The 27,314-nt window shown below is 34.1% G+C and overlaps 1 protein-coding gene across 1 annotated transcript in view; it reads right to left on the bottom strand.

The window, feature by feature from the left end:
* Positions 1-27,314, bottom strand: part of MBD5 (methyl-CpG binding domain protein 5) — a 439,511-nt gene that overhangs the window by 284,151 nt on the left and 128,046 nt on the right. The window contains exon 2 of the mRNA XM_036254977.1: positions 6,145-6,238. The gene's annotated coding sequence lies outside the window, so the exon portion shown is untranslated. The remainder of the gene's footprint in view (positions 1-6,144; positions 6,239-27,314) is intronic.

The raw sequence follows: 27,314 nt of genomic DNA, 5'->3' as shown, positions 1-27,314 counted from the left end.
GGATTAAAAAGAAAGATACATTGTCAATGTGTGTCAGAAAAACTGAATTAAAATATTAAAAGTACATTCAAATGTATTAAAATTACAATAACATATGTTCATTGACAATTTTTTGTTGTTGTTAGTGGGTCTATGAACTTCCACATTTTGCTAGGTGGGGATACCTTTAAGTTTTTTTCTGGTTAATACATGATTACTATAAAATTTCAAACTCTGGATATGCAGTGAAAATCTCCCAGAGTTCACTACAATTTGTTATATACCCGAAAGGACATTAGAACAGATGATTGCCTATTTTTTTCCCAACACGTATCTTCCCTGAACATAATACCTTACTTATTCCTTAGTCAAAATATTTGCCTTTTATATAACCTTGACATGTGTAACCAGAAGTATGGTAATAGCTTTTTTTTGGTATGTGCCCCTGGTGAGAACCGAACCCAGCACTCTCTGGTCTGCAGGCAGATGCTCCAACCACTGAGCCAAACTGGCCAGGACAATGGTTAATAGTTTCAAGAGATGTAAGGAACTCAATTCAGGGCATTACTAACCAAAGTTTTTGGTTATGGGAAAGAAGAAAACTGTTGGAGTACAGGATTAATTTATATATGTGGCAGTGGAAGTTTACGTGAAGCAAGGTTGGGCAGATCAGAGTTCCCTGGTCAGGGTTAAAACAATGAATCCCTGGTCAGTTCGAAAGGGTGGTGGTGGTGGTGGTGGGGGGGGGTGACCATTACATCGCTAACTTGGATATGGACGACAAGACTGTCTAGATATTTCCTAATTCAAAGGAAACTGGGTCTGAATTATACTTGTAGATAGGGAGACCATTAGATGTCATCAGTACCCATGGGAAAGGTGATTAGAAAAAGCTGAGGGAAAAAACCTGACTAGACCAAAGAGCATTAAAGGTGCAAATAACTTTCTAAGAAATCTCTCAAAAATCCTCAAAACTAGATAGTCTTACACAAGTTTGAATACACATTTAACTTAGAAAGGGAAACTAAAAAACAACCCATTTACCATGTGACAACAACAAAAAAAATAAGATACTTGGGAATAAACTTAACCAAGGAGGTAAAAGACCTATTCTCAGAAAACTACAGGACATTGAAAAAAGAAATAGAGGAAGATATAAAAAAATGGAAACACAGACCATATTGTTCATGGATTGGAAGAATCAACATCACTAAAATGTCCATACTAACAAAGCAATCTATAGATTCAATGCAATCCCTATTAAAGTACCAATGGCTTATTTCACAAATCTAGAACAAATATTCCAAAAGTTTAAATGGAACCAAAAAATACACCTAATAGACACAGCAATATTGACAAAGAAGAACAAAGTGGAAGGGATCACAATAGCAGATATCAAGTTATACTGCAAAATCATCATAATCGAAACAGCCTGGTACTGGCACAAGAACAGGCATATAGATCAATGGAACAGAACAGAGAACCCAGAAATCGACCCAAGACTGTATGCATAATTAATATTCGACAAAGGGAGCAAGAGCATACAATAGAGAAAAGACAGTCTCTTCAATAAATGGTGTTGGGAAAATTGGACAAGCACTTGCAAAAAAGTGAAACCAGACCACCAACTTATACCGTACACAAGAATAAACTCAAAATAGATAAAGAATTTCAATGTAACCTGTGAAACCATAAAATTTTAGAAAAAAATGTAGGCAGAAAAATCTTAGTTATCATACATAGCAGAATTTTAACTGATACATTGCCTAAGGCAACTGAAACAAAGGAAAAAAATTATAAATGGTTATACATCAAACTAAAAAAGCTTCTGGTCAAAATAAACCAACATCAAAATGAAAATAAAATCCAGTCTCTGGGAAAACATATTTGCCAATGATACACTGGATACCCAAAATATACAGAATACTCATACAACTCAACAAAAGGAAGACAAACAATCCAATTAAAATGGGCAGAGGGCCTGAATAGACACTTCTCCAAACAGGACATATAAATGGCCAGGAGACATATAAAAAATGTTCAACATCTGTCATCATCAGAGAAATACAAACTAAAACGACTATGAGATATCACCTCATACCTGCCAGAATGGTGGCCCATCAGCAAATCCTCAAACAACAAGTGCTGGTGAGGATGTAAGGAAAAGGGGACGATAGTACTGTTAGGGGGAATGCAGACTGGGGCAGCCACTATGGAAAACATTACAATGCTTCCTCAAAAAATTAATAATTGAATTGCCATTTGATCTAGTGATTGTACTTCTAGAAATATATTCTAAGAAGCCTAAAACATCAATCAGAAAGAATATATTTGCACCCCTATGTTCATAGCAGTACTATTTACAATAGCTAAGATCTTGAAACAACCCAAGTATCCATCAGCAGAAGATTGGATAAAAAAGTTACGCTACATTTACAGAATGAATTATTATGCAGCTGTAAGAAAAAAAGACCTCTTATCCTTTGAGACAACATGGAGGGGACCTGGAGAGTATTATGCTGAGCGAAATTAATCAGAGAAAGAAAAGTACCACATGATCTCAGTTATTTATGGAACATCATGAACAAAATAAGCTGTTGATCAAAATAGACTCAGAGTCATGGAAGTAGGAAACAGAATGACAAACCTCAGAGGGATGGGGGTGGGGGGAGTGAGAAGAGATAAACCAAAGAACTTATATGCATATATGTAGAACCAATGGGCACAGACATTAAATTGGGGAAGGCACGGGGTGGGGATGGGAGTGGGGAGGAGGGGTTCAATGGGTGAAAAAAGGGGAGCATCTGTAATACTTTCAACAATAAAAATAAATAAAAGAATTAAAAAAAAGAAGCAATAAATTCATATATTATAAAATTATTCCAGAACATAGAAAAAGAGTAAAAACTGCCCATCTTATTTTGTAAGGCTAGTACAATTTTAAATGCAAACTCAGATGAGGAAAATGAAGAAAATTATAGCACATTTCACTTAAGAATGTAAATTCTAAAATCCTAAATAAAACAGTTGTTAACCAAATACAATAACGTATTAAAAATAACACACCATGATCAAGTAGTATGTAACCTAGGAATGCAGGGGTGGTTTAACATTAAAAATTTCTATCCATATAATTCACAACATTAATATACCACAGGATAAATATCATATGATTATTTTAACAGATGCATAAAAAACATTTTATGGGGTACAATAGCTATTTATGATAAGAATGCACAGCACGCTAGAAGTAGAAGAATCTTTCTTAACTTGGTAAACATTATATATTAAAACCTTCAGCAAACATTATATTTATGTGAGAAACTAGATGTATCCTTTTTAAGACTGAACATAAGATGAAAATGCACCCCTGTCACCACAACTGTTTAACATAGTTCCAAAGAAACAGACCAAAGATATTAGAAAGAAGTAAAAGAATCTAGATTGAAAGGATATAAATAAAGCTGTCATTATTATTAATTGATATATGAACATCTTCCTAGAAAAAAGAACTTATTAAGAATTAAAGTTCAATAACATTGATAGAACCAAGATCAAGTTTGAAAACACCAATGGCATTTCTGTATCCTAGCAACATACATCAAGAAAATATTTTTAATTGAATATTTAAAATAGTAATGTCTATTTAAAAGAATAATATGAGCAGAATAAAATAGTTGAAAGAATATAAGCAGATATTTTTTAATATCTAAAACTGACACGAAATGAATATCTGAAATATATAACAAACTCTTCAAAAACATTAATCAAAAGATAGAAACAATTATACAAATTAGTGTTAGCAAGCAAGTGGGAAGCCAAAAGGCCTACAAGAATATAAAAGGATACTCAAATTCATTAGTGGTAAGAGGAATTAAAATTAAAACACTGAATATAATATTATACACATTAGATTGAAAATGTCAGAAAGCTAGATAATGTAGGGGTGGGCAGCAATGAAGGGTTACTGCTAGTGAAAGTGTGGACTGACAGAGTATTTGGTAGAACATCTGGCAGGACTTGGTCACATTAAGTATAAACATATATCCTATTATCCTAGCAATTCTGATCCTGGGTATACATCCCAAAGAAATCCTCACAAAGTTCCATAAAAGGACAAGTGTGAGGATTTTAACAAGGTATTATTTGTTGTGATAGGTTATTAGAAGTAATCAGTGTGACAATCACTGGTAAATATGGATAGTTAATACATGGTAGCAATAAATCATAGAATGCTATGCAGTAGTTAGAAGCAATATAAACACAACATACATAAATAATAAAAACTAAGGTTAAGTAAAATAAAATAGTAAGAAACAGAATGAGATACAGAGCACAATACCATTTATGCATATTAAAATGTCATGTATACAGCCTGGCCAGTGTGGCTCAGTGGATTGAGCGTTGCCCCATGAACTGAGAGGTCCCGGTTTAATTTCTGGCCAGGGCACAAGCCTGGGTTGCAAGCTTGATCCCCAGTGCGGGGTGTACAGGAGGCAACCAATGGATGTACCTCTCTCTCTCTAAAAAAAATCAACAAAAAATTTATTTAAAAACAATTTCATGTATACAAATGGGGAAGGGGGAGGGTAGAGATATAGTTACAACAACTTCAACCATGAGGTAACTGCTGAAGGTAAGAGATGCACACATGGAGGTTCAAAATATTATTCTCCCTTTTCCATTTACTTGAAAATTTCCATTTAAAATATTTTTAAATACATGTATACAAAACAATACTCATATTATGAAAACATATACAAACAAAAGAGAACAGTGCAGTAGATATTATTTTAGACCATCATAAGAGAATGGTTTCCTATGGGTTAAGGTCAGGAGCATGAGAGTGAAAATGAAAATATATAAATAAATAAAATAAGTGCTTTGCATAGACCAAAGATGACAGTGTGCCATGGACTGATGAGTGTGATTTACTCTTTTCTCTATGCAAAAGGTCCATTAAAACAAACAAAAAAAGAATTCCCCATTCTTTTCCTTAATCAAAGGCTCCGTTTTAGACTGTGGAGATGAAAAAAACTATAAAAATAACTGTCTAATTATTATAATTCAGAAAACAATTGAATAGCTGTTCCAAGAAACCAACTCACCATATATAACTGTAGAAATGAATGAAAAATAAGTAATATTTATACCCTTTATATTTTCAAGAGAAGTCATTTCTGACAATAATAGTCATCACAGAAAACTAACAAAATCACTAAGCTGCTAACTACAAATTAAGGAGAAAAAATAGATTCTAAGTACTTGTGTTCTAAAAGAATGAAGAAACATAGAACAAAGGAAAAAAATTCCCCTTCCAAAGGCTATAAACTGTTTTATTTGGCTCATACAGTAGTAAAAGTAGAGTTTTTTCACTGACATTGAAAAATTAGGACTTTTCAAAATCTGTATTTCTTCTGAAAAAAATCATAAAATATGATTTTACTAGTCTCTAATTTCCACTTAGAACTCTAGAGCTGAACAGAAGTGCCCCATTTACAGGTCATGTACTCTCCAAGGTCCCATTGTACACACCTGACATGCAACATTATTTATATTTTGTACCCTTCATATCCCACTCAAAATTTTACCAAAATGTATTCAAAATGTGCTTAGTATTATAAGCATGTAATCACTGGAGGCACGGACAGAACATGCTAACAGATACGGTAGGCTAAGACAAATCTTTGGGGACTCAAGAAAATAGTAAAAAGAGATTTGGTATTCAGAGTTAATACTTTGAGTATTTGACAGGGTTTCTGGAGTGTTAAAGAACAAGTCCTTAACACGGTTAAAAGAACAGATTAATTAATACATTAAAAGGAAAAGTGCAGTGAATAGTTTTTGTTTAATTATTTTTTTCAAGTTAAACTCTGACTGAGTTGTGCTCACAGAGTTGATGGAAACTACTTCTCCATTCTTTTCAACTGATTTGCTCTCTATCATATCAATTTTATCAACTGCATGTGGTAAATAAAATCTGATACTTCCTGTCATGATGGTGTTAGGGCATAAAAATTTGCACCTAAATATGAATGCATGTGGTTGTGAGGTCGCTTAGACAGGGCCAGTAATAAAAAGTATGCAAGTTTAGCAAGTCAAATTATAATCTGAAAACCACAACCATTTAAATGAGATTATTTTGAGGCTATAGTTATTACTTACCTTGAGTGTCTATCTTTTAAGGATGTTGTCTGTAAACCATATAACCATCAATATCTACTGCCCACACGCAGAAACTGATATTCTCAATAAGCATCTAAAAGAGAAACATAAGAAAATATCATAAATTTGAGGTTATAAATATGGTTTCATTTACTTTAAATGTAAAAGATCTTGAAATTACTTTTTATGATTTTCTTTAATGAGTTTGAACAAAGGGAGGTGTGTATCAAAGGATGTGTTTATGTAAATAAACTGTAATAATGATGAGATTTTCACATTAGAAGAATCAGAAAATTCTGTGGAACATATATTATAATCCATGTCATTAAATTTGGCATTTTCTATAGTATTAATTTTATTTGGCCGCCTAGTTCCTACGAACATTTTATTTTATTTTAAACACTGATTCTGATGTTCTACATGCACGGTGCCACACTCCAGAAAATATTTTCCTTGTTCAAAATAGATAATTAAAAATAATTCTTGATTATACTTGAGTTGCTTATAAATGCCAAAATCATAAAAATCAACTAGTTCAATATATCTGTCCCCATCAAAAGGTCAAAATTTTATTTCCCTTATCAATTAAACTGCCCAATCAGTACCTTATACAAACCCAGTGATGCTTAGCAGAGATCTTTGAAAAGAAATTGCCCCTAAAAGAGAACTGGAATTACCCACAGAAAATGTTCTTTGCTGAAAAATTTTGTTTCTAATTTTCTTTGATTTTTTAAAAACGAGTCAGAGACATGCAGTTAGGGAAAACAGGTTTTGGATCCTACTGTGTCATACTTTTAGTATGTTGTTTGGAGTACTATGGATTTCCAAGCTTATCAGTAATTTTTGGATTAGCAACATCATTGTTCTTTTTGGTCATTTGTATATTATCTCCGTTTCTCAGTTGCAGCTGTACATTAAAAACACTTGGAACTCTTTAAAATACATCAAGAGTCAGCCTGTTCCTTAGATATTTTGATTTAATTGGTATGATGTGGGGCCTGGGCCCAGGTACTCTTAAAATGCATTAAGGAAGTGTATTTGTTCTTCAGGTAAGAAATAATTTCATTGAAACTATTTGCTTTAGTTTCTATAGAATAACTAATAAGACACTACTGGGAAAAAAATACTGTCTACAGAAGTCTATGAAAACTACTGAGATACTTGCTAATCTGACTATTAAATATTTAAAACTACTTCAATGCTTCCATGATGCATGCAAAGGCGCATATACACACACATGCGCACATACACACACATGCACACACACACACCCCCCCTATGTAATATCTTCAATTACAAGCATCCAAGCATGACATAAATGGTAATTAAAGTGAATCCCAAACTATAAAGCACTTAAGGACCAAAGATACTATTTTAACATGCAAATTTCCAGGTAACACATCCAGAGATTCTAATTCAGAACTATGCTAAGGGCACAAGTCTCTATTTTTAAAGACATGTCTGATGATTATAATGCAAAGTTCCATAGTCCTTGTAAAACAGTGCTCCAAGTATTTATGAACACTGACTACTAATTGACCTTATTGGCATTTATAAAAATCCTTTTTGTGTTTTATTCTAAGATTATATTTCTAATATTAAAAGGTATTCCGAGACCCACTAGATAAGAAATAACTTTAAACATAGAGTAAATAGAACTTCAGCAATAAATCAATGCAGGTAAGCTAAAATAATGTTTATGGATTACATGTTTTGTAAGCTTTTGTATCCTCTTCAGTAAACTGTGTAGACAATCAATGAAATACTTGTGGCAAAAAGAACAACCACCACCACCAACCAAATCTAGATTATATTCCATAATGAAAATTTAACCTAGAACCTCATATATAAGCAGAAACACGCCCTCAATATCTCAGAATTAAAATTATTTTGTCCCTAACTTAATGGGGGGAAAAGCTCTCTAGCATCTTTTTCTCTGTTTAAATACAAAGCCAATATTTTTTAAAAGAAAATATGTCAAATCATTTCCTTTAAGAACATGCACGAACTAACATAACTTACTAAAAATAACATTAAATAGGCTGTTAGCATTTTAGTTTTGAAAGTTCTTATAAACAAATCCAGAAATACTTTGCAATAAAAATAATATATTCATACACACATTTTCTTTAGATTCTTTCTGAAAAAGAAAAGTCTAATAAACAGAGGTAAATATCTGAGTCTCTGTTATACACAATAAGCATGGTGATCTCAATAACTACTAAACCTTTAAAGACAACTATATTTATTTTCTTTTACTAACCTAGTTTATGCTACTAAAGATTTTAGGTTTTTCTATTAAGTTAATATCAATCTTCAGCTTATGAGTAGGGTTGATGCCCTCCTCACCTCCCTGCCCATGCCGATTGCTGCTTAGTAGCTGGTAAATAGTCATGGGCTTCCCAAATGGCTTCCCAAATAGGGAGCTAATCTATCTCTAAAATCTACAGGATGGACTGCATATATGCCTCTGTGGTTTGCAGTTATGAAATCCCAATGTCATTTGGCAAGACTCTTGATCTTCTACTATCTGAACGCAGCTGACTTTTGCTGCTTATCTCTTATCCCTTGGTCAACTAAAACTTGGCTCAAATAAGGCTTCCCGGACCCTTGAAGAAAATTTCCATCACTCTGACACTAAAAACTCTCTTTTTCTTTTGATTTCCTACACTAATAATGGCAAATCACTTAGCTAATTAACCAGGTACTCACTTGAGGTCCCTTATTTCTATCTGTGTTATCATTTAGGACTTGGCATGTCTTTTTTATTCCCTCAAGTAGATTATAATTTTCCAGCAACTAGACTAAAGCATTTAATACATATGTGGTGATTTTATTTGTTGGTCTTTATAGTAATTGCGTATAGTATTTTGCAATGACTGGGTGAGGAAAATACTATATTTATTATAGTATTTCTCTTTATTATACTCTACTACGAGTGATTTAAAAATTGTAGTGTCCCTATGCTGCATGAACTTTCCCATATCTTCTGAGGACTACTATAGCTAACTCTTTTAATGTCTCATAGTCCAGGTAATTTGGGTTAACTGAGAGTAGCAGCATATTAATTGCCATTATTAGTAACGAGTGAATTAACAAGAATTAACATTGTTTTCAATAATTTGGCCTCTTTTGATATACAGAAGTCACAGAGAATATGGTTTAGTGTTTCCTTAGGAAAACTATATATTTTTAATAAGAACCAATAACTAAATCACACAATACTCCACATTACAAAAGAATCCAATCTATGTATATTATCTTTAATAATTAAAAAATACAATAGTCTCAATAACAGACATTGCTAAATATCTCCAAATTTGTCATATTAAGGTGCTAAGATATTCTCCTTGTTTTTAAATACACTATTAGGAACATTTATTGATTGGTAAATTCTAAGTAGTATTACTTACTTTCGTTCTCCCAACAATCCTAAGAAGTGCTATTTTCATCTACATTTTACAGATGAGGAAATTGAAAGTCAGAGATTAACTTGCCCAAGGTTTTACAGCTGATAACTGCCAGACTGGGTTTCAAATTCATGCAGTCTACAATCAACTATAGTAATTCTTTTTTTTACATTTTTCTTTATTGTTGAAAGTATTACAGAAGTCTCCCCGCCATCCACCTTTACTACAATATTGTCTGTGTCCATGGGTTATTGCATATATGCATATAAATTCTTTGGTTAACCTCTTTCCACCCCCGCCCCCTTCCCTGTGAGATTTGTCAGTCTGTTCCATGCTTCCATATCTGTGGGTCTATTTTATTCATCAGTTTATTTTGTTCATTAGATTACACATATAAGTGAGATTATGTGATACTTGTCTTTCTCTGACTGGCTTATTTCACTGAGCATAATACTCCCCAGGTCACTCCATGCTGTCTCAAATGGTAAGAGATCATACTATAGTAATTCTTGAAGGCCCCGTCCATTAACCTAAAATCTCCAGTAGCTCTGGAAGCCTTACCTAATATATCTTCACATAAATTTCTGCTTTACACCATCCAACCTATTGAAAGGTTTCCCAGGTTTCCCACTGAAAGGAGTATGCCAATTCTCTTCCTCACAAAAAGATGATTTCTAAGTCCTCATTTAGCTTTACATAATTTCTATTATTCTGTACAATTTATATAATAAGGCCTCTGTGAGACTAAGGGTTACCCTAAAAACCTCAGGCTTGTTTCTGAATATAATGGTCTATAAGCCTATACTACTTAAAATCCTTTAAGTATGGTTCAGTATTGGGATATAAAATTTATAGTTTTACCTAATTTTTTCCCAATTTTGTAAATGAAAAACTGCTTTCTTAAAATATTAAGCACTCCTAATTTTAAAATATGGCAGTTTTTATAGGAAGAAAACATGCTTTCTACTTCCCCAAACTATGGGGACTATAGTCTAACCTGAACTTTTATAGGTGATTGCTTTTATAGCATTAACAGCATGCAATTTCATAGCCCTCAAGATCCCATTCATTCTGATTTGATAGGTGACTTAAAAAAATTTCTAATTCACAAATTTTATATATGGCTGAATGGAAACAGATTGTAGTAAGAAATTACAGAATAAAATAAAACAGTATAAAGTATTTTATTTCAACAGAAAACAAATATTCAATGAACTAAAAATATTTTCAGCCTATGTTTGCTTTTTTAAAGATTCCAAATTTCTTCCATGTAAGAGCTCCAATTATGCAATCCAAGGAAGATTTGTTTTCTCAACTGTTTTTATCACAGAGAATAATCTTCATCTGAACATATTCAAGCCAGTGCTTAGTACCACTTAGGACCATTATTAGGTTTATTCCAGATTATTCTTTTAGTGGACCTTGGGTAACTTTTACTTATGGCTTTAATGCAATTATTCTTTCTTTGTAAACAGCATAACAGTTGGTTATTGCATATGCCTAAATCGCTTTCAAATACAAAGAACCACTGGTAATTCTAAATCTTGTCCACCAAATTAAGCCTTGTGTTGAGCCCCCTTGAAACTTGTCCAGATGATATGGTTCAGTAAAAAAACCTATTTTTAAAGTCCAAAGCAAGTTCTATGAAAGTTGATAATAACAAAGTTACTCAAGGTATTAATAGTAAATGATACATTTTCATTAGAGAAAGAAAAAGAAGCAATTCTTTCTCACCCCCACCCCCACCCCCAGCATTCTCTAAAAATGTCCATTTGATGTGGACTGGGTGTCTCTTCAGCTGGAATAAGAAACCCATTTGGTTCTGACAGACCACCATAATTACATTTGTTATTTGAGGAATATCAGTGAGTGAATTTGGGATACACTAAGAAGCAAACACCTTAAGACCTGACCTTTTGGGAAACAAAGAATTAAGTACAATATTTTGTCAACATAATGCCAGAACATGCACATTGCCATTCTGGTAATAATAAATGCGACCTTAATTTTCTTATCCAATTGGGCTTGTTGATAGACAAGTAGGGCTGAAACACAGTAAATAGGCAGGCAGTTAATTTATTATTTTAATTCTATCTAGTCTCTCCCAACCTCAGAAATAAGGTTCTTGAAAACCACTATGTATTGAGAACTCAAGGCTGAGAAAATGAGTGTGTTTTAGAGAAACAAACAGGATTGGAAGACTGAAATCATGTGAATATGAAGGTTTACATGAATAGGTTTATATTCAATACAACAATTTGTTTTTAAAATCATTTTCATTTATCCTTCCATGAACCTGAACTTTTAAAGGACTTCCTTTGTGGCACTATATAGAAATATATTGTAAAACTATTTTATACAGCTTTATTATATTTTACAAAGCTATTTTATCCTTGGAAATAATAAATATGCAAGTGACCTTACTCCCTACCTCCCTTCAAAAGATGGCATTGTTAGAAGTCTATGACTAGGATGATGTATATATTATCTGCCTCATATCTTCTCAGGTTCTGCTCTTGCCTTTCTGAGTTCTGACTCAGTAGTCTCTTACACATATCTAGCAGTATATTTTCTCCTTCATCTTTTTCATGGCTTCCTCAAAAAATATCACTACCATTGATATCATCTCCATTTTCTTTTCTAAAACATCACATTCCTCTTTTTCTCATTATCATCACCAACAGGAGTTGCCTAAATTTCCAGAAAGGTAGAAATAAAGCGATGGTGACAAACTACTGTTGATTTTACTAATCAGGTTTATGCTAAAAGTGTAGATAAAATAACTGGACAAAAGAAGAGATTTAAAAAAGGCTTTTAACATCAGAGGGTACGTTTAAATTTCCTCAGAAACATAGCAACCTTGAAGGTCCCTTCCAACTCCATGATTCTTTGAATCTATGATTCAGAATTGCAAGACATTTCATGAGTAAACAAGATAAGAATGCTTTGAAAAAAAATTCACAAGTTAAACACCAAAGTTGTACCACTGTGCTTTGGAGGCAGACAACAGAAATTCAGAAACATTTAACAGAATATTATTACATTTTAAAAATTCTAAAGTAATATGGCAACAAATAGGCATTAGTTGGACCAGCAATTTATTACACAATACATTTAACTAACTCCCAGGTTAAAACAAAACAAAATAAAAGCACTATAAATTGATGGTTGGCCAGCATAAAGAATAAAACAAAAACCTTGGGACTGATGATGAAATTCATGCCACCAAATAAAAAATTGCAAATGAAATGGCGTTTAGCCCAACAAAAACCATTTCTGTTTATTAGCCACAAAATGGGTCCAGGAACCTTTCCCTCTCTCTGTGTATGTGTAGAAAGAGAGAGAATGAGAACTATTGTTTTTGTGCACAAAAATTAGGAGGGCTTAAAGATGTTTCACATATTTTGAAGTATTTTAATGGTGCTATGATAAAATTTTTGGGCATTTGACATATAAGACATTATTATCCCAAAGAAAAACACTATTATAAAGATAGATTTTAGGAAGCTATCATTAAGTCTACTTCAATGCCTAAAAAGAAATCCAGGTCTGGAATATGAACCATAATGCTTTATTTACATGGTAATAATGAAGATAATAGGTCTAAAAGCGATTCCATTGCATTGAACTGAACAAATTACTAGGTGCTGTCGGAGCTTAAGCAGAAAAATACTGAATCAGAACTCAGAAAGTCTTTTTAAAAGATGTCCTCTATATAAAAACAAAAGAAAATCATGTAACTTAAAAAGTTAATAAGATATGGTAGACTCATTTATCAGTACTTGTTAATTAAGACTAATTTTAGAGAAAACTAGAGGAAAGTATATTTAAATTAACTTACAGAAAATTTTAAAAAAATACAATTTTAAAGTATGTATATACAAACTAAAAACTGCTCTCTTGTAGATATTTTAAAAATAAACAGCTTCAAAATATAGCTACATATTACTAAAATCAGCATATAAACTGCTTATTTGCAAATATTAAATTTATGCTATAAAACTTTTTAAATGTTCTGTAATATGTAAACACCCTCCTTCCAATGTTTATAGCATTGATAATTTAAAGCATTATCTTTTTATACAATGCATATTTCAGCCAAAGTGACTTTTTTGAATTATCAAACAGCAATAAAATAAAATAAATCCTCCAAAATGAAGAATCTTCCTTAATGAAAATAAATCCTCAAAGTATTATACTAAGCTAAGGAAAGAGATATAAGTGACAAAATAGTAACAAGTACTTGCATCTTGGGACAATATTAAAAAGTTATAAAGGAAAAAAATGGAGAAAAAAGAGTAAAATAAACACTTTCAATATAACCACATTAAATTCTACCATAATTTCCAATATAAACAAAAAAAAAAATAGCAGAGAGAGGTATCAGAACTTTGTGCAAGAAGGGTGACGAAATCCCCATATGTCAACACACTGAAAGAATAAAATGAGCCCTGGCCAGTTTGACTAAGCAGTTAGAGCATCGTTCGGTGGACCAGAGAGACAAGGGTTTGGTTCCCACTAAGGGCAAGTACCTCGGTTGCGGCACATACCTCAGTTGCACTTTGTCCCTGGCCTCAGTTGGGGTCGTGTGGGTGGTAGCCAGTAGATGCATCTCTCGCACATCGATGTTTCTCTCTCTCTTACCCCCCCCCACCCCCCATTCTATCTGCAGATAAATGGAAAAATGTCCTCTGGTGAGAATAAAAAATTTAAAAAAAGAATAAAATGACAAGCAGCGACAATAGAAATACATGCACAGAAGAATAGGAATATCCTCCTCCGTGATGTCTGAAAAGGAGGTTAATGTGAGTATAGTATCAAAGCTGCCAATGTTTAAGGGATACACAAAGCTCAGATTTTCTGTAGATTTTTGGTGCAGGCACTCACAACAGCAAAATAAACCATATTATGTGAGGAATTCTGTGAGCCAGCAGTAATGCCTGATTTTATGCTGTCTGGAAACAGCTATCTTTTACTGAAAGAGAGCAATATTTCAAATCCTACCAAGGACAGCTTAATATTATGCCAACCTGCCAAATAATGTAGCTTTTGTTAGAAAAAAATAACACATTGACATAAGACTAAAATCCTTATAAACAGAAAAAGACATCTGTATTACACAAATTACTTCCAGGAGTAAACAAAGGTGGGGTCATTACTGGCTCTGTGAAAGATAATTGAGAGATAAAAATCTGAATATGAATGAGTGCAACCAAAAAGAGCTTCTGAGTCATTCTTCTTTATTAGAGATTTTTCAGGTTTAGAGGACTGTCCTGTTGAGTTTTGTTTTTGAGGTTTACAAGAAATAAATGTAATATCATTTCAGATCTTTCAAAGGTTATAAATCCAAAGATATCCAGAAATTTGTTCCATCTTCTCTGTTTACAATGAACTGAAATGATTATGCAGAAAAATAACTACTTAAATGTTTAAACTAAAGCATTATAGGTGATTTTGTTCTATATGAGTCTTATGAATCTTAATACCATATCTCACATATAGGTTCAAATGCTCCTTAATATTAATAAAGTATGAAAGGTTCCCTGTATTGTTGGCATTTACAATGCTGTGATTTTTCTTATGGTTTCTCAGCACTGAGAGTACAGCTGCAGATACTACTGCAGATATAGATATAATAAAATGTAACTTATGTAAAGATATATAACACAAATTTAAACACAGTAAACTGCAAATCAATACATGGAAGTAAAACTTAGTATGGTGGGTTCATGGTCAGTAAAAATTAAATATAAAATATTTAAAAATATCTATTGATTGGATGGTTGCAACAGAGAGCAATTGATGCAAAACAATAAAATGAAATATTCAGTTCATTCATATAAAAACTAATAAAAACAAATTACCTCAACGCATTCAATATGTCGGCAATAGATGCCTCTCTATTGGATTGAACTAGGTAAAATTATTATTTTTTAATCAATCAAAAAAGTCTAAATATTGATAATTACATACAGTTTAAACTTACAGCATTATAGATATATTTAATTCATTTAATTCTATGAAAAAGTATAATAAAAACAAACAAAAAATATATTCAATGCTTAAAATCTGTATTTCAAATATTTCTACCACACAGAAAAAGTGAAAATGAAATAAATACTATCAGTGATTTCTGTTGCTCCCATCTTATGAAATTAAGAGATTAGGTTTTTAGTAAATATGAACATATATTATGCAGATTATTAGGTAAAACTCAGCATCGTTTTATTCTTCTTGGATGTGCATGGAGAGGATGTAACAAGAGGAATATTGTAAATGACAGCACATTTACATTTAGAAAAAAAGCACACCAACAAACTCCTTTATGGTATTCACAAATCAATTTTGGCCACAGAATGTATGGTGTGAACTTCCTCCACCAAATTATTACAGGTTCATAATTTTGAAAAATGGTTAACTGTAAGTAAAGGCCATCGATATTAACTGGCAATTGATCGACGGGTTGATCAATCAATGTAATTGAAAAGGATGAGATAGTTATGTAATAATAATTTAGCAGAAATGTCAAGGAAGTCTTTATGTCTGATCCTAAAATATGTCAAAAACAAACAAAAACAACCAACATAAAAACAAAAATTAACACAGTATTTAAAATTTCATATACCTAATTATAACATTAGGTACATCATAATGACCTATTTTGATATATCCAGTGTTTGATTAGTATGAACAGTGAGGCTATACCAGTGCAAAAGACTTCCATAATTGTTGGAAAACGGCCACTGTTCCAACCTCTCCCTATGTACCCTTCTTCTCTAGGGCCGTGTCCCCCACCAATACTTGTGCAAGTTCTAACTCCCAGCAGCAGAGAGGAACTCCAAGACCCTGGCATCCATTCTGATTGGTTGGTGCCTGTGCCATACCAATTATTATATATTTCAAAACTCTCTGTGTAAGACAGGGATAGTAGTAGAAGCTCTGAGCCAGACTGTATTATAGCAGCTCTACTACCGGGGTAAATCACTCAATTTTGCTGGAATTTCTACTCCCTTTTTTAAAATGGAGGGTTTTTGTTTGTTTTTAATATGTTTTTATTGATTTTTTTAAAAAATTTTAATTTTTAAGAGAGACAGAAACATCTATATGAGAGAAAAACATCGATTGGCTGCCTCCTGCACGCCTCCTAACTGGGAATCCAGCCTGCAACCCAGGCATGTGCCCTGATTGGGAATCGAACCAGAACCTCTCAGTCCATGGGACAATGTTCAATCCACTGAGCTGGGCTGTTTGTTTTTAATTAGCATGGGTTTATTTTATACATTCAGCTTTATAACATGAACATTGACTTATTATAAAGCTAATCAAAGAACACACCTTTATATTATCACATTTGAAACTGGGGTTAACAGATGACAATCATAGTCTTAACAGTGTGAACACTGAAGCAATCTGAATCTGAGGCTTATGGACTTTCTAAAGTAAGTATACAGAATTCTGGGGAATTATGAAACACAATTTGACAAACACTGTTTCAGGATCAAACTCTTCCCACAAAGCAGGCCTTTCTTAGCCTAAATGTCTAAAGGCAGCTGAAGATATCACATTCCCTATGTCTGTTGTATAGAAGATATCATGCTTTTTGAGAAGGTTTAGATATCCCAGAGTGTTTTTCTTTTCCCTTAAATCCTCACGAAGAACGTGCTTAGAGAGAAGAAGGGCGGGAGAGAGGGAGGAAAGAAGAAAGAGAGAAAGAGAAGGAAAGAGAGAGAGAGAGAATGATTGAGATCTGGTGCCTTCTGTCTGCTCTCCGACTGGGGATTAAACCTGCAACCCAGGTGTGTGCCCTGACCAGGAATTGTACTGGTAACCTTTGGGTGTACAGGATCACGGTCAAGCAACTGAGTCACACAGGCCAGAGGGGTTTTATATCCCCACTCACTTGAAAAGTTTTTCCTCTGGGACCATCTAATTCTCCTTTGCCAACTCCTCTTCTAGGTCCTGTTGTCTCACTACTGAGACACTGCTGTTAACATAAATAAAGTTATTAATAGCTACCAAGGGCTTTGTGAATTACACAAAATAACATGAAACAGTAAATACTACATGGAAAAATAAGCAAAAACTACAGTCTTTTACTCACAAATAGTCATGTTTCAAACATTCGTTTTTGGAGTCAGTAGACTGGTAACTAAAATGCATTTTCCCCATAATAATCATTATACAAAGAGTTATGTATGTCAACAATTTTACAAATTGCCATTTTATCCATAATGTACTGCTCTCATATACACACACAAAAATAGTAAGCATTCATATACGCTAGGAACTATTTTAAGAATTTTACATTTCAGTTATTTTCTTAACATGCCCACTTAACAAATGAGGAGATGAAGGCAATGATGTGAAGTAACATGCTCTAGGTGAGGTGCGGCACAGCCAGCTTTAGACACAGGCAGTTCGGCTCAAGGGCCGGTCTTCCTAATTACTATACTGTATTGTCTTTGGAGTTCTTTGAATCATAAAATATATAAAGGTTTATAAAAATAAAACATTGAGAAAAACTACACTGTAGTTTCTCAACTTATGATATAAGAAAAACAGGTCAAACTGAGCAAAAGAAGAAAGAAGTAAACTGAATGTATCTTGCGTGCTGGTGGCTCAAGGAAATTCAGGTTGAGACAGATGGGACTTGTGGAGATAGAAAGTGGATGTCTACTGTCAAAGGCTTTAAATCACTGGTTCTTCATCACAAGGAAAGTTCCTGAACTACCTTTTGTTTTCTTATTTACATATCTATCATCAGCTTTTACAAATTAATGAAAGGGTGGGAAATACAGCAGAAGTCTGGGGTCCTTGACAAGGGTTTGATTTCTCCTGCTTTAAGTGTCTTTTTAAAGACAGTCTGCAAACAGCTTTAGGTCAAGTGGTTATTGGCCTGGGCTCCCAAAAATAAATAATCAACAGTGACCAAGCTCTTACTTGGCAATTTTCCCACAGATCAAGAGAATGGACATATTTGTTTCAAGTGAGTTAAGCTTAGCCACTGTCTAAACCCCATGTTTTTCTTTTTTTTTTTTATCCTCACCCGAGGACATTTTTCCATTTTTTGTTCAGGTAGAGTGGGAGGGAGAGAGAGGAACAGAGAGAGAGAGAGAAACATCGATGTGAAAGGGACACATCGAGTGGCTGCCACCCGCACGACCGACCAGGGCCGGGGACAAACTGCAACCGAGGTACGCGCCCTTAGCGGGAACCGAACCCAGGTCTCTCAGGACCGCAGGCCGACTCTCTAACCGCTGAGCCAAACCGGCCAGGGCTAAACCCCATGTTTTTCAGACTAGACCTAGGTCTTCTTTTTACCCTTGAGGCTCCTCTGAATGCCGTGACCATTTGTGGCTTTGAGAGATCGCTTTTTTCTTTTCCTTTTTCTTTTTTTGTGGGAAAGGAAAGAAGAGAGAGAGAGAAACGTCGATGTGAGGGAGAAACATGGACCTGCTTCCTCCTCCATGACCCCCACTAGGGATTGAGCTCGTAACCCAGGCATGTGCCCTGACAGGGAACTGAATCAGGACCTCTCCGTCCATGGGAAGATGCTCCATCCACTGTGTCACACTGGCCAGGTGAGAGATTGCTTTTGAAATTCAGTTTTTATTGTGCTAAAATGGCTTCCATCTAATGCTCTCAGTATTTTTAGGTTGCTCTTAATATTTTCATTTGAGTATTTTATTACATTTTACTTTTTTATTACGTTTTTATTTATTATTTTATTTTTCTCCCATCACCATTTATAACCCCCTGTACCCTTTTCCACTTCTACCCACCATCTCCTCCCCAATCTCCACTCTGTAGTCCATGTCTATGAGTTCTTTTTCTTTTTTCTCAATCTCTCCACCTACCCCCTAACAACCACCACCCTCACAGCTGTCTGCCTGCTCTCTGAGTCTGTCTCTGTTTTGCTTGATAGTTCAGTTTGTTCATTAAATTCCACATATGACTGAAATCATATAGTACTTGTCTTTCTCTGAGTGGCTTATCGCATTTAGCATAATGTTCTCCAGGTCCACTATTTCGAAAGGATACACGCACCACTATGTTCACTGCAATGTTATTTAAAATAGCCAAGATGTGAAAGCAGCCCAAGTGTCCATCAGTAGATGAGTGGACAAAACAGCTATGGTACATTTACACAATGGAATACTATTCAGCTGTAAAAGAAAGAAAATTATACACTTTGCAAGAGCATGGGTGGACCTGGACATTATAATTAGTATCAAGGTGGCTGTTGAAGTATTTTAGTCATTTATTTGGTACACTGAGTGCTCTAAATACTAGTTTCTAGTGTCTTAGAATCTTATTACTTTTCTGTTTTAAACTCTTTAGCATTTTTAGGTATTCATAACATTTATATTTGAGCATTTTAAAGGCATTAAGGTTTGTTTTAGTTTAGACTATAGATCTCAATATGTTTTTTGTTAGAATTACATCCAATCTCTAAGTTAAAATGCATTTTTCCTTTCTTCTAGTGTTAAGACTTTACAAATTATATTGATTTGAGTATTTTAAAATTGTTAGAATTTTAATAAAAGGCTGACCATATAAGATCCTTTTAATTCCATAACTTTGCTAATTTTTACTAGTATCTGATGACTAGTAATTTTAAGCTTTGGGACACAAAAAAGGGACAGGGATCTGTAATATTAAATATTTTCAGTTCCAAGAAAATTCAAATATATTACCTTTATATCTGTCCATTTACTCTAAACGATTTATCATAATCAAATGGGAAGGATTACCATCTTTGGGTTTTTTTTTTGTTAGCTCTTAGTGGGGTTTCCAAGGAAGCCAACCCTGAGTGAAGTGTACATAATTTATTTAGGAGGTTCAGAGTAACTGGCAGAGCAGCGGGAAAGGTGATAAGAGAAGGGCAGGCAGCTAATACAGGCTACATTAGTAAGCTAGCTATCACAGAAGCCAATGGAAACTTAACCCCATGGGGTACACACTGGAAAATGGTGTAAGATACATGTCTCAGAAAAGTCTAAGCGAGGGCCAAAGAAGCTGAAACCTGTCAGTTACTGCTTAAGACACTAGGAAATACATATGAGCTCAAGGAATAGTATCAGATTTAACTCTCAAGAAATAACCCTTACAGATTACTATAATGTCCCAAACTCTAGCAAGGCCAAATACCCACCAGAGCAAGGGATGTGAAGCATCATCCTAAATCATCAGCCTGGCTGTTCACCCAACATATGGCTACATTCCTACTGTAACTTGAAGGCACATGCTATAAAAAAACAAACTATAGATTAAAGTCATTTGGAAGACCCACATATACTTTCTCCAAGAAGATCATACTTCACTGGCCTAAGTGAAATTTCTTTTATTGAGTTTTGAATTGTTCCTTAGTTTTTAAGTCTTTCAGTGTTCATCTGACTTGAATCTTTGGACCTTTTTCTTTTGGAATGTTCCATATAGTATTTACGTTTCTTGGCATCAGGTGATAGGTGCCAACCAGGTGCCAGAGCTGCTTTAGTTGATGAGATGCCAAGTCTGATCAATTATTATTTCTGGATCTTCATTTGGCTCAATGTTTCCCTCTGTATGAGAACGTATAGACAACTGGACAGTTAAATAAGACTGAGCCCTGGGGCCAGGCAGGGGCATCCTTGGGCACGTACTGCTTCCAATGTGGGTTGATGCAAGAGTAATGATCTTTTGAAAGCTAAACATATCAATAAAAAAGCTAACTATATATCTGTACCAAGAACAATATTTGTAGCTGTGAAACTGATTTATAGTTGTAATTACGTTTTGCAGTGAACAGAAAAAAAAAAAAAGGTGGAAAGCAAGTGTGTGTGTGAAAGTGAAAAAATGACAATTCCCCTTAAACTGTGCTATATAACTATTTGGGACAATTACACCAGTATTTACTACTTCTGAGTTATATTTTTACAACACAGTTACCATGTATTGGTCTATTTTTACTACAGAAAATAGTGCCCCAGAATCTGTTAGGGTGCCTCTGATATTACTGTGGGTTCTGTGATCGTCAGACTTAACTTGTTTTTAATTTTTACTTATTGATTTTAGAAAGAGAGAGGGAGAAAGGGAGGAAGAGAAGGAGGGATGGAGAGAGGGAGAGAGCATGGACGCATTGTTCCACTTATTTATGCATTTATTCATTGGCTGATTCCTGTATGTGCCCTAATTTGACTGACCGGATCGAACTTGCAACCTTCAGACTTTCTTTCTTTTTTAAACTGATTTTTAGAGAGAGAAGGAGAGACATTGATGTGAGAGTGAAACATACATAAGCTGCCTCCTGCACACCCCCTACCGGGGACCAAGCCTGAAATCTTTTGGTGCATGGAACAAAGCCCAAACAACTGAGCAACACTACCCAGGGCCAGACTTACTTTTAAAAAAAATATTTTTTCTTTATTGATTTTAGAGAGAGAGGGAGGGAGAGATAGAAACATCGACGAGAGAGAAACTGAATGGCCACCTTCTGCATGCTCCCCACTGGGGAGGGGGTTCACAACCTGGGCATGTGCCCTGACCTGGAATTGAGCTGTTGACCTCTTGGTGCAGGGATTGATGCTGCCCAAGCCAATCTTACTTTTAAAGTATGTATTAAGCATAGGGAGGGTAATTTGGGGTTGGGAGGTGGAGAAGAGGTAGCAGGAAATGAGAAGGGTAAGATATTCACCTAAGAAAAATACTGTTTCTCAAAATGAAAAAGTCAGGTTAAAAAAAAAAAAAGTACAGCACATACAAGAGAAAAAACATTTTGAAACGAAGAATAAAATTGATTTTTTTTTTACATTTTTAAAAGACCAGTTTAAAATATAAAATTATACTATTAATAACTCTTAGTAAAACATTCATTTTATGTACAGCATGACTAATTTCATCTCAAATTTTAAGAACAAGAATATTAGAAATTTACCGTTGGAAGGATTAGCAATCCTTTAGACCTTGTCTTCATTTTCAAGAGGAGAAAACAAAGCTAAAAGGCTGACTTGCCAAAGGTTATAGTCAGTAATAAAAAGGCTAGGATCCAGATCTCCTCATTTCCTCTCAGATGCCCTTTCCACAAATAATTTCAAAATATTATTGACGCAGTCTTTTTGTAACTTGCAGAGCTTTTCATTTGAGTGCCACAACATAATACCTGCACATAAATAATACTTGTAGGAAGTATTATTAGCACTGCATCACCTCCCAACATGAATGCATTTCAAATCTGTACCTTTTTCTAAATTCATCTTTTTTCTAATAGTTGAGAAAAGATGCTTTTATATGGCTATCTATTAAGAACAATGCCTTGACTATTCTTAACAATTCCACTAACGTGAAATATATTTGAATTACTGTAATTATTTTTAAATTTATAAGTCGCCAGTCTCAAAGAGAGAACTATTTTCTAAAAGTCATACTCTCTGAAACAAAGCAAATTGTGAAAAAGGGGGGAAGTGAACATGATATAACTTTAAAAAGATTAACCAAGCACACTAACGCAAAGTTTGTCTTTTTTTTCTACCTACTAGCTTTATTGTTTACACTCATCTCCAAAACTACATATAAATAATATGAAAAAAGTGTTTCTGTAACTGTTCATCAATACATAAAAAAAATTTAAGCCATAATGTAATATTACTTTATTAACAAGTCCTCCGTGTGCAGAGTTTTTTGACTTGGACATTGGACCAGGGTTGAGGAAGTTCCAGTATTCAAAAATCTTGCTCATAATAAAGGCTAACATGGAGATGACAGGTCTCCATAAACTAAGATCCACCTGAGAGAAAGGCTCATTTGCAATAAGAAATATGTTGAGTATAGTTATATTTTCACAGATGCACAACTGCTTAATTATATTAAGAATAAAATAGCTTTTGTGGGGAAACCAGGACAAATTAACCCTATTTATAGCACAGCTTTTATAACAAAATGTACTTTAGGTTCCTGCTTTGGAGGCTTGGAGAATGTCTTTCTCTTGCTTTGTCTACTAACACAGAGGTAACATGGAAGGTCAGAAAATAAGCCTCCCCCTCTCTCTCCAGAGGAAGCCCAATGGGCACAGCACAAATGTGGCATTTCTTCAGGCTTCACAACCTGATGCTCAGAACCCAGAATGCCTAGACTCATATTCCTAATGAATGTGACAATCTATAACATTTTAGTCACAGAAATTATCGGTTGTAAAGGTACAAAAATCAAAATTTTCCCAACTTGTGAAAATCTGATCTGGATTCAAGTAACATTTTTTTTTTCATCCTCACTAGAGGACACTTTTTTTTTTTTTTGCATTTATCTTCAGATAGAGTGGGAGGGAGAGAATGAGGAAGAGAAAGAGAGAAACATATACGTGAGAGAGACACATCCAGTGGTTGCCACCCACACGACCCCAACGGGCCAGGGACAAACCGCAACCGAGGTACATGCCCTTAGCGGAAACTGAACCCAGGACTCTCTGGTCCGTGGGCTGAAGCTCTAACCGCTGAGCCAAACCGGCCAGGGCTGGATTCAACTAAAATTTGACTAAGATTTTAGTTTATGCCATATACTTTTCCAAATATAATGTGATTTAAACCTCAGTGAAATCTTAGGGTAGAGGTGTTTTTGTCCTCATTGAGCAGATGAGAGCACTGAGAAACTAAGAGAAGCCAAAGCTCGGGCCCTGGAGTGGAGAATCGCAGAGCTAGAACTTGAACCCAAGTCTAGAGCTTTCTCCCATCTTTTCACATTGCTTTGTGAAACCTCTGATAATGGCTTACTGTAGTGTAAAATTAAAATCTATCATAGTTTACATTTACTTATCTATCTCTGTTTTATTACAATGGGATCGAAGGTAGCTTATAAAATACCAGTATCATACAGGATAAAACAAAAGTAGGTTTTCTAAAATTGAGTACATGAGACAGAGTTTGTTCTTGTGATACCATTTATTAATTATTGTATTATTTTTCATAAGAATAACTATAAACCTACTTTTGCCCTACCCTGTTTTTAAAATGAAAATAAGTGAGGAAATTGGAACAAAGAAAAATTACGAGTGGGAAAGGTTTAAGTTTAAGAAAGAGTTGTAGGAAATGAATGTTTTTACATATCATTGTGATGATGGTACAGTAACATATTAATATATAAGACCTGCTTTAGCAACATGGTAATTTTTTCAAAATATCTTTACAGTATGGAAATTATATGGGAGGCTCAGCAATACTGTAAGATATAAATTCCTGCTGGAATTCTCTTTGCTACAGGTTCCTCTCATTTCCAGTGATGTAGTTATCAGGAATGATCAACAATCAGACAAGGTCTCCCTTTTCACAGGTGAATAGGATGATGTGATATCTAGGAACCCTGTCCTAGGTATTTAGTTCCATTTACAACATGGTTTTCGAAAATGGAAGTGTATTCCCAATTCCAAAATAGTAAATTACAAACAAAACAAACAAAGTATAACTTGGGGTTTGGGGGTTTCAGTTATTTCCTATTTAGTGGAGTAATACAGAAAGTCTATGGAATAACTAGTGTGACAACCAAGAACATTTTACACAGATGTTTTGAGTTACTAACATAATCATTTCCAAAAAGATTTTAATTCAAATCAGCTCAAACTCACATCAATAAATTACATTAATATAACACCCTATTTTGACCATATTATATATTATGGAAATTGGAAGGTATATTACATATTATATATAGAAAATGGAGGGAAGAAATCATAAAAAGTCAAACTTCTTCTGTTAGCACTTTCCAAAAAATACCTGTAAAATCTACTTCAAACACATCTTTTAAATTAAATATTTATTAATTAGAAATAAAAAAACCACAGTTTCCTTCTGAGAAAAAGCAGAGTGTATCCCTTTAACATAGTACGAAAATAGTTTTCAATATAAAAATGTTTACAAGAAAGCCTGGCTTTTATCCTATAAATGCTTGTGGATCTTGTGATATAACAAATTCCTCATTTCTGTGAAAAAAGCTGACACACCCCACAACTGGGATACAGGGTAAAGTGACAAATGTGTCTGTCAATATTTAAATTCACCTGTCCCTGAAATGACCAATATAGTGGAAAAAGTGCAAAGGGAAAGAAGTTCAACCACGCCCCAGCTCAGTCCCATTGTCATGGTATTATCCTCATCAGTACACACTTTGGTTTTCTGAGTAGGTGTGGTGATTGTGTTTTACAGAAAAGCTGACATTCCAGGTCCTCTACTTCCAAGCTTGCCACTGTAACATCTTATGAGGGGACAAAATTACATGACATACATTTTAAATTCTCCTCTCTGCTCATCTGCTTACATATTTTCCTTTCCTTCTTCCCTCTCTCTTTCTTGCTTCAAAAATAGAAATGTGGTATTATGCTAAGCAAAATAAACCATCAAAGAAAGACAAGTATCACATGATCTCACTTATATGTATAATCTAATGAACAAAATAAACTGACCAACAAAACAGATCCAGAGACATGGAAGCAGGGAACAGACTGTCAAACCTTGGAGAAACGGGGTTAGGGGAGGAAAGAGATAAATCAAATAACTTTTATGTATATATGCACAGCCAATGGACACAGACAATAGTGTGGTGAGGGCAGGGGGGTGGGATGGGAATGGGGAAGAGGGGATTCATGGGGGAAAAAGAGGGGGCAATCTATAATACTTTCAACAATAAAGATAAATTTTAATAAAAGATATGTTATTGCTTACTTCTCTAAACAAACTAGGGAATAAATAAGTATCACTAATTTAACACTAAAATTTAAATACTATGAGTGAAATATATTTCTGAAGAAATAATAATTGCTCACTTACCAAAAGCATTTCCTGAGTTGTTAATAAAACCTGGCTCTTGAAGATACAAAATTAATTAATTCCAATGTAGATATCTCTGCATACATATAATTGGATTTATGTTTGTAAGACTTCCATGTTAGCATTATATATACATAATAGCTCCCCTGTTATACGGACATTAAAGAAGATAATTGGGGAAGAAACAGAAAAAAAAAAGATAACTGGTTCTTCTCCCTTAATTCAATTTGGTAAAAATTTGAAGCCCTACTATGTGCAAGACAGGTTTTGGGCATTTTAAGGAGAACAAGGAGTTGGGGATATCAAATATGCATACATCACCATAAAAGCAGAGGCACAGAATGGGAAGAGTAATAATTACTTTGAAATTATTTCTTAAATTTTTTTTTTAATTAGAGTTTACATTCAATATTATTTTGTATTAGTTTCAGGTGCATAGCATAGTGATATGAAGCAAATTCCAATATTAAGGAGCTTTAGTTAGATGTAAGTCTATCCTTAATTGTAACTTTCAACAAAAAAGTCATATACTCCTTCTGCTTATCCTTCTCAAAGATATCTCCTACAATAAACCCTATGTCTTGGAATGATACTGCTCAACAGCTTCCTGTCATATTTCACACAATCTCTGAAAATGCAATCACCTCTAGGAAGCCTACTCACCTCATCCCAAGATCAGTGGTTGTTCTCTATAACATATGATGGCCACACTATTCACATTATTTACTGTTATCGGTGTACATTTATACAACTACGTTAAACTCTGGGGAATTAATATGTGTCAGGCATTGTGCTGAATTGTTTTATTTATATCTATTCTCTTGATCTTCAAAAACCGGATATGCTACTTAACAAAATTTACTCTATTTTATGCATCAAGAAACTAAGTTTTAGACAAATTACATCACATGCTCAAAGTAACAAAATTAATAAACTGCAGTGAGGAAGTCTAGCTCCAGAGTCCACACTACCA

Source organism: Molossus molossus, unplaced genomic scaffold, assembly GCF_014108415.1.
Source record: "Molossus molossus isolate mMolMol1 unplaced genomic scaffold, mMolMol1.p scaffold_m16_p_11, whole genome shotgun sequence".
In the NCBI taxonomy this organism is placed as follows: Eukaryota; Metazoa; Chordata; class Mammalia; order Chiroptera; family Molossidae; genus Molossus; species Molossus molossus.
The sequence above is the reverse complement of the archived record's forward strand: the minus strand, read 5'-3'. Positions and strand labels throughout refer to the sequence as shown.